The following is a 7810-nucleotide window of genomic DNA, read 5'->3' on the forward strand; positions in this document are numbered from 1 at the left end:
AAGAAAACTGAGTATTTTTTAAAGTGTTAAGTTGGCATTGATTGAGAAAAGGACTGCCTCAGAAAGTCAGAGGCTTTTTCTTCTCTATACCAGTTGCGCTATACCTATTACTGTAGAGATAATAAATAATAAGTTATTTTAAAATAAATATGTATGATCATGTAAAAACCAGAGCATTCCTTAAGGTCCTACTTTTTAACAGCTTTCCATTGCAGGATGATAAAGAGATGCATAATAACCTTGCCAAGTTCTATTTGTGCGCATTTTCTGTCTCCAGACACAAAATTTTGGTACTGCCATTTCTTCTATTTCTCCTTGTTATTAGGGTTGAATCAGATAAAGCATCATAAATAGTAAACATTATTGATTGACCTGATGCCTCAATCCCAAAGGAAATAAGAGATTCAATTCCCATGTAAGATTGTGATTAACATTTGTAGAAATGCAAGTAGAGATTCTTTTTTTTTTTTTTGATAGTTTTAGAATGTTACTACTTTCTTTGAGGAAGGCATGTTGATACACCATAGGTCACACACCAGAATCCCACTAGAGCAAAAGTTGACCATAACCAAAATAATCACACGTCTAGTATCACTAATAGATTATTGATTCATTTATAATGAGATCTTCCGCAATGAATAGCCAGTCTAAGCATGTTTTCTTCGCTAGTCCTTGTAAATCACTATTTGTCTATCTGAAAACCTATTTTGTTCTGTTTGCAGAGCACCTTTCACTTGCTAATGATCTGTGCAAATTAAACAGTAAAGGGGAGGAGAGGCAAAGTTAACTTTTCAAAACTTCTTTACTTTGGGCAAACGGTAAGCAAGAAGCAATTATCCTCTGACTTGCCTCCCTCCCCAAATCAACATTCCCACTGCCCCCCTCCAAAACTTCCCAGCCACAGAGAAGAATAACAGACGCATGCATGCGCATGCACGCACCACCTGAAAGAGCAAATGGGTGGGAAGGAAAGTTTGTTCATTACACCTCCTTGCAAAGGAATAGCAATTAGTTAAGATGCTTTCTTAATCTTGTGTAGGCTGGTGTGTGCTGGATATCTGTGTAAAGCCACCTCAGTGCAGAGCCTGGGCATGTGCTTTGACAAGATTTTTCCCAATGCGATTCCAGTGGAGTGAGATTCCACATCAACAAAGTTTTGCATGAATGTAGACGTTGAGGATCCAAAGAGATAACAACTTTCCCAAGACTAGTGACCATTTACATAACCAGTATGAGAAAAAAAAACAAAACACATTTTCAAGGAATTATTTTTGTTCTGCATTAAGTTTTTGTTTCCTCATTTGCCAACTTCTTTAATGGTCTCGGTGAAAAGAGAGACTACAAGAAATAGTAAGAGAGCTTTTCCATCTGAATATGCTTATAGTTTTTTAAGATTTATTGGTTGATAATGACAAGGTTTTTTTCCTTTTTCTTTTCTTTCTTTCTTTTTTTTTTTAAGTTGATATATTAGAAAGTTTTCAAATTCTATCATTTCAAAACTAAGAGCTGCTAAACACTTGGGCACTTGAGTATCTTGGGATTCAGGAATTCTCTTCTTCCCTTGTTTAGTGTAGCTAGTGTTTTTGGTGATAATTAGGAAGAGGATTTTGTGGTGGCTTTGAAAATGCTCAGTATTGTAAATAGCATTTTTCTATCCAAAAGCCAGGGGGGAATGACTAAGTGGATCTTTGCACATTTTAAAGACATTGTAAGGTAACTTCTCTGAAATGAGATTTATGAATGTATAAAACTTAACAAGCAAAGAATGGATTTTTAAGTGCATTCTTCCCCACATTGAATTTAAGAGGTTTTTCTCTGGGCAGTACAAGAGCAAGGCTGTGCATATTCTTTTTCTGCTTATTTCCCAACACCTTATACAGTTTCTAATGACACTTTTTATTTTCTTCTGAATAAATGGCATAACTGTTTTCATTTTTATTCCAATGAGAGTTATTGTGTGCTAAAAGCAATTTTCTAAAGATCTCCAAACAAATTGTGTACTGTATTTCTATAAATCATATTTGAAGGTGTTCCAGGGAAATAAGTTATAGGTTTTCACCGTACTCCTCCTGCTGAAGCATGATCTTTGCCTCTGCTTCTTTTTTCAAATCCATACCCTTTTATCCATAGCTATTGTCTTCGTCCCTTTGGACTACTGTAACAAAATAGCATGGACTGAGTGTCTTATAAACAATAGACGTTTATTTCTCACAGTTCTGTAGGCTGGAAAGCCCAATACCAAGGCACCAGCATGGTCCCATTCTGGTGAGGGTTCTCTTCCTGGGTCACAGACAGGACCTTCTCACACGGTACTCACATTGGGGAAGCTGCTTGGGAACCCCGGGAGGTATCTATCATAAAGACACTAATCTCGTTGACGAAGATCCACCTTCATGACTGAAGTACCTCCTAAAAGCCTCATCTCATTGAGTTTCAACAGACGCATCTGGCAAGGGTCCACAGGCATTCAGACCATAACAGCTGTTTTTAGCCCCATGTAGCTATACCCAGAAAAAAGTGAAATTTCTGGATAGCTGTCTGAAAATTTCGGACATTCAAGATGGAAGAAATAAAATAATCAGCTTTCTATTTGGAACTTGTGGTCAGATTTAGAAATACACCTTGACTCCAGTTCTCTGCTTAACCTACAGATAACCTTATCAGGGGAGTTATTTGTATAAGGGAAAAAAGCAGAATAACAGGAAAATACATAGAGTAAGCATAAGGCATTTTCAATGTCTTCTCTAGATAACAGTGTTAGAATTTGGATGGGTTTTGTTTTTGTCATTCATCCAACTTAAACTGTATATTTCGCCATCTGCTTTTAAATTAAGAACCCTTGTACAACAAGAGCATTATGAGATGGGAGAAGGATTGTGGCATACCACATTATTTTTATGTAATATAATATTGCTGTTTCCTTTTTGGTGTGTTGTATTTTGGAATCCAAAATCAAAATTAGTGCTAAATACAAGTTTGCTATCTTGGGCATCTGGATACCATCTTGCTATATCTGTTCAATGTTGTAAATGACCAAAGGACATGTGTTTTTCCCAAATTGTTTTTTGTTGAGCAATTGGTAGTTTGGCTAAAGGCAGAAACCTGGTTCTGACCTGAAAACATCCTTGAGCCATAGACCTCTATCCAGAGTGCAAACAGAGGAAAAATTCTTTATCTTCTCGAGTTCCCAGGAGTATGGCGAGAGACATTATCCCACAGATGAACAGCCAGACTCCCTGCCTCATTGCTGTAATCAGACAAAAAAAAAAAAAAAAAAAAATCCAACTTGTACTCTTGGCTGATTTCCTGGCTGGATCGAGATTGGACACACGGTTTCTAAATCCCATATAGGCTGAATATTAATAGTTCTGGGTATGCAAAGCCTTCATTTAAATAATCTCAATAATTTCACTTTTTCTGAGAGCATTGGGCAATATGGAGACAACTAATCTGCTAGTGTCTCATGAAGAAATTTTATAGCAATGTTTTAATACTTGCAGTATTAATTGCTGCCTCTGACAAAGGAAGGTGTTTATATCAACAGGATAATTAAGATTGAATGATCAAATAGGTAGTTATTGGTCACCAGTAGTATTACAGCTTTGCACTAGGCACGATGGGTGTACTAAAGAGGGAGAAAGATATATTCTTTCCTTGATGCTGCTTCTCTTTGAGGTGGATTTTTACTACTGGGCATTTGGGCATTATGGCACTTTGTCCACTATTGGAATTGCTTTAATATGCAGAAATGTATTATGTGCAGTTGCCTGTGTTAATATGGACACATTTCTCATCTAGAAAAGAGATCATTGACTGTTTTCATAAACCAAATGTCCCTTCTTTTTCTACAATGTAGTAAGCCAGCAGATGCTCTTGGTGCCCCATTCATACCTCTATACACTGAAGACAGCTTTCTGCAAACACCTGGCACTCTATCTGCAGGCTTTTTCTCTGGAAACAGTAGCCCTCAGCCACCTGTCAATGGGGAACAGGTAAATAAATAGGTGCCCCCTTTGTGAGATGGTTCTCGAGGATGAGTTATACACCAAGTCTCAGAGCTTCCCAGTTTCCCACAGTGGTGACTTAGTTGATAACATACTCTTTATTGACTTCCTCTTCTTCCCTGACTTACTACCCTTGCCTCCTCTAGGTGTTTCCTAGTGTCATCTTGCAGATAATTGACTTGTACTGAAATCCTTGTCTTGAAGTCTGTTTCTGGGGTAACCCCAACCAAGAAAATAACCTTTTCTAATACAACCTCTTCATTTAGGTAAAAAAAAAAAAAAAATAAGGATTCTCCCAAGACATCACCATTCCCTTCCCCTTGCTCAATATTCAGTTTGTCACTTATATTTGCACATTGAGCCCCATCTTGCTATAGCACCTTAGTTCTGGTCTTCTTCCACTCCTGCCTGGATTACTGCAGGAGAATTCTCACCAGAATTTCTACTTCTGGGTTAGACTCTTTAGATAATCTTATAAACCACTGCCAGACAAAATTTACCAGTCATCTGTTGGTTCCATGGTTTTAACATTTAAGAATCTTCCGAGGTTCCTACACTCACTATTGTACTGATATCTAACCCAGATTCACGATTTTAAATATCTATGCCACTGATTCCCAATAAGTATATTTCCATATGGATCCTTCCTCTCAAATTCCACTCTTGTAGATACCACTACCTATTTGACGTCTGTACTTGGGTGCCTATTAGAATTTTCAGATTCAGAATGTCAGTGCAGAATCCCTGATCTCCCCCTACACACATGCTCTTTCTGCAGCCTCCTCCATCTCAGCTGATAGCAGCTACATTCTTCTAGTTGCTTAAACCTAAAACTTTGGAGATAGCTTGATTCATCTTGTTCCCATCCCAGCCCCCACAATCCACCCCAATCCATTAGGAATCCTCATGTTCCTAGCTTCAAAATATATTCAAGAATCTAACTACTTCTCACCCTCTGCACAGGGAAAATTCTGGCATGAGCCAGCATCATATTTGACCTGGATTGGTATGCTTCTTTAGTTGTTCCCTCTGCTTCTTGTCATGCCTTCTTCCATCTCTTCCCCAATACAGATGACAGACAGCTCCCTGAAAACTGTTGGGTCAGATCATGGCCCTCTCCTGAAAAAAGCCATGCAGTGGATCCCTGTCTTACTCAGGGAGAAGGCTGATATCCTTGCAATCTCCCGTAAGGGCTGACTTGAAGAGTTCCTCATATCACTCTGACACCCATCTTCTACTTTCCCCTCTCTCACCTCACTACAGCCACATTAATTAATTAATTAATGTATTCATTAATTAATGTATTCATTCACTCAACAAATATTTCTAAGCATTTGGTTCTGTGTCAGCCATGTTCTAGGCATTAGGGATACATATAAAATAAGACACATATGTTTCCTATCTTCTTAAAGCTTAGGTTTAGTAGCTTTTAAAGTGTGGTTGTTTTAAGGTGTAATTCTAATCAACTATACATCTCAGGTTTCTTCTGCAATATCTTGTGTCTGCAAGATCTTGTGTCTCACCCCCCACCCCCCGTTTGTGCTCCAGACAGGAAAAAAGAAAAAGAAGAAAACAAGGAAAAGACAATTCCTATAGCTAGAAAGAAAAACTCTCCAAAACAAAATCCCATAACCTGTTGGGTCCTCATTGGTCAAACAGTGTCATTTGGCCACCCTAGCTGCAAAGGATGCTGGGAAATGCAAGTGTTTAGGAAGGTTTGTTGCTGCCATGAAAAAAATTAGGTGTTCCTTACCACCCATCCCCCTCCCCCGTCAGTTAAGAAGAAAGGGAGAACATACCATATAGATAAATAGCAGTTTCTACCATGCCTGGTGTAAAATTACCCGTGCTTTACACTGAGTCTAGGTCCTGCCCACTTTGGAGCATTTTAATCAGAAAGGCATTACTACACTCACTTGTTTTTATATTAGAATAAGGGCTATTTATTACCATCAGCTCAGGAAATGACCCAGTGTGGCCTTGTAAGACAGAATTAATTTGCAATGACTCCAGCTGAAAGTTGGCTGCCTTTTAACTTAATAACTTGAGAACTGTCAGTATCCTTTGAAGTTAATGATAGTTGTAAAGTGCAAATAAAAATTTTCCGAAAGGAAATCAAACTCACCAAGACTAGTAAATGAATGCTCTGTCAGTACGACTACTAATGTGTGTGTGAGGGGGTGGGGTGTTAAAGGAGTGGGGCAGAGTTTAGAATTTCATTGTTATTTTGTCTTGTTTTGTTTTGGCTTTTGGATTATAGAATATCCAACAAGTTTTCCCCTAGGAAATGAAATTTGAAGCGTTTAATAGGCTTCTGGTTGGCAAGTAGAGTATTAGCTGCAAAGATATTTTGTGTGAGCATTTGTGTTGGAAATACTTAAAATGTGAGTGTCACCTCTGGTTTAAATGTATTTGCACAGCAGGACCTCATGAGGTAAATGAATGCACAGTTACTTCAGTCTTTCTGCCAGAGGAGGTGATTTTCTGAATAGGTATATGGATCCCCATTTTAATTAGCTTTTATTTTCTTTAATGAGTAAAGTAACCGGCTGAACCAAGCATAAATGATTTATCAGTATAGAAATAGCAGGCAACTGTTTGTCCAAGTTATGTGAAGTAGCAAATGGGTCATTCCAAGAAATCATCAGGCAACGTGTCATGTACCTGTGAAATGCAACCCTTTCTAATTTCAGTCCCAGGCTGTTAGCAGTGTGGAAGCTCCTAATAAAGCTGGAGAAACTTTCTCCCATTGGAGCATCCTGGCCTTTCATTTCAACGATGCCACTCAAAGTTTGTTTCAGCAGGAAGCAGCACTTTTGATTTTTTTTCATGTTGCTCATTTGTGGGTTTATTTCTACTTAATTTGCTGATCCGAAGAGATGCCAGATTGACATCCCTGGGGACTGCAATTTCCTGTTGGTTCCTGTGCAAATGAAGGCGGCGAGCAGGAGCTCCGTGCTTGTTGGATTCTTGATGATTTTAGGTTTCCAGAGGCAGAAACTTAAAACCCTCCTGGAACCTCAGTTGATATCCTCTGCCCACCACTGCCCCCCAAAGACATAACAATCAAGTTAATTTTGTTAATGTTGGGTTGGGAGAAATGAAAGGATTCTTTCTCATGATGACTTTCTCAAATGCGACCTTTTCAGAATTCCAGTGTTTTCTATAATTCAGTGCTTTTAAAATGGCCTGGTTGTAAGAGATATGTGCTTCGTAAAAAATGTAGATCATCAGATTCTTCCCTTGGAGATTCTGTTCACTAAGGCCTGAGTGTTGCCCAAGGTTCTGCACTGCTAACAAGTATGTCAGGTAGTTCCTATCATCAGGCAAGTTGAGGAAGCGCTCCTCCTGTAGAAATAGGAAGCACAAAGGATCTTAGACTAAAAGCACGGAGTTTAGTATTCTCTTTTACACTTCTCATTTCTTCATTATGGAGTGTTTATTACTGGAATACACTTAAAAGACATTTAGTGCATTCATAACAACATGGCCGTTGCAGCAGACCATTTCTCTCTTCATAAAATGGAAGTAATAGCTTTCACAGCAATGAAAAACAGCAACAACAATAACAACGACAGCAACACTTCCCTAACAACACCACATTCATTTATTTAGTTTAAATACCAGAAGTATTTAAAGGTCCCTAAGAAGCCACTGATGGGTAGTTAGAGGCCATCTTCTTTGTGCTTTGTCACTAGTAAAACAAAAACATAAAACACAACTATCCATCTTTTCTTTTTCTTTTTTAAGATTTTATTTATTTATTTGACAGAGAGAGAGCACACAAGCAGGGGGAGCGGCAGGCA

The 7810-nt window shown here is 38.4% G+C and overlaps 1 protein-coding gene across 2 annotated transcripts in view; it reads left to right on the forward strand.

Annotated features, from left to right (window-relative positions):
- Nucleotides 1-7810, forward strand: part of LOC123862956 (RNA-binding motif, single-stranded-interacting protein 3) — a 1542535-nt gene that overhangs the window by 1155305 nt on the left and 379420 nt on the right. The window lies entirely within an intron of this gene.

This window comes from Mirounga angustirostris, unplaced genomic scaffold, assembly GCF_029215605.1.
Source record: "Mirounga angustirostris isolate CCGP_5_RB_7025 unplaced genomic scaffold, mMirAng1.0.hap1 SCAF_1, whole genome shotgun sequence".
Lineage (NCBI taxonomy): Eukaryota > Metazoa > Chordata > Mammalia > Carnivora > Phocidae > Mirounga > Mirounga angustirostris.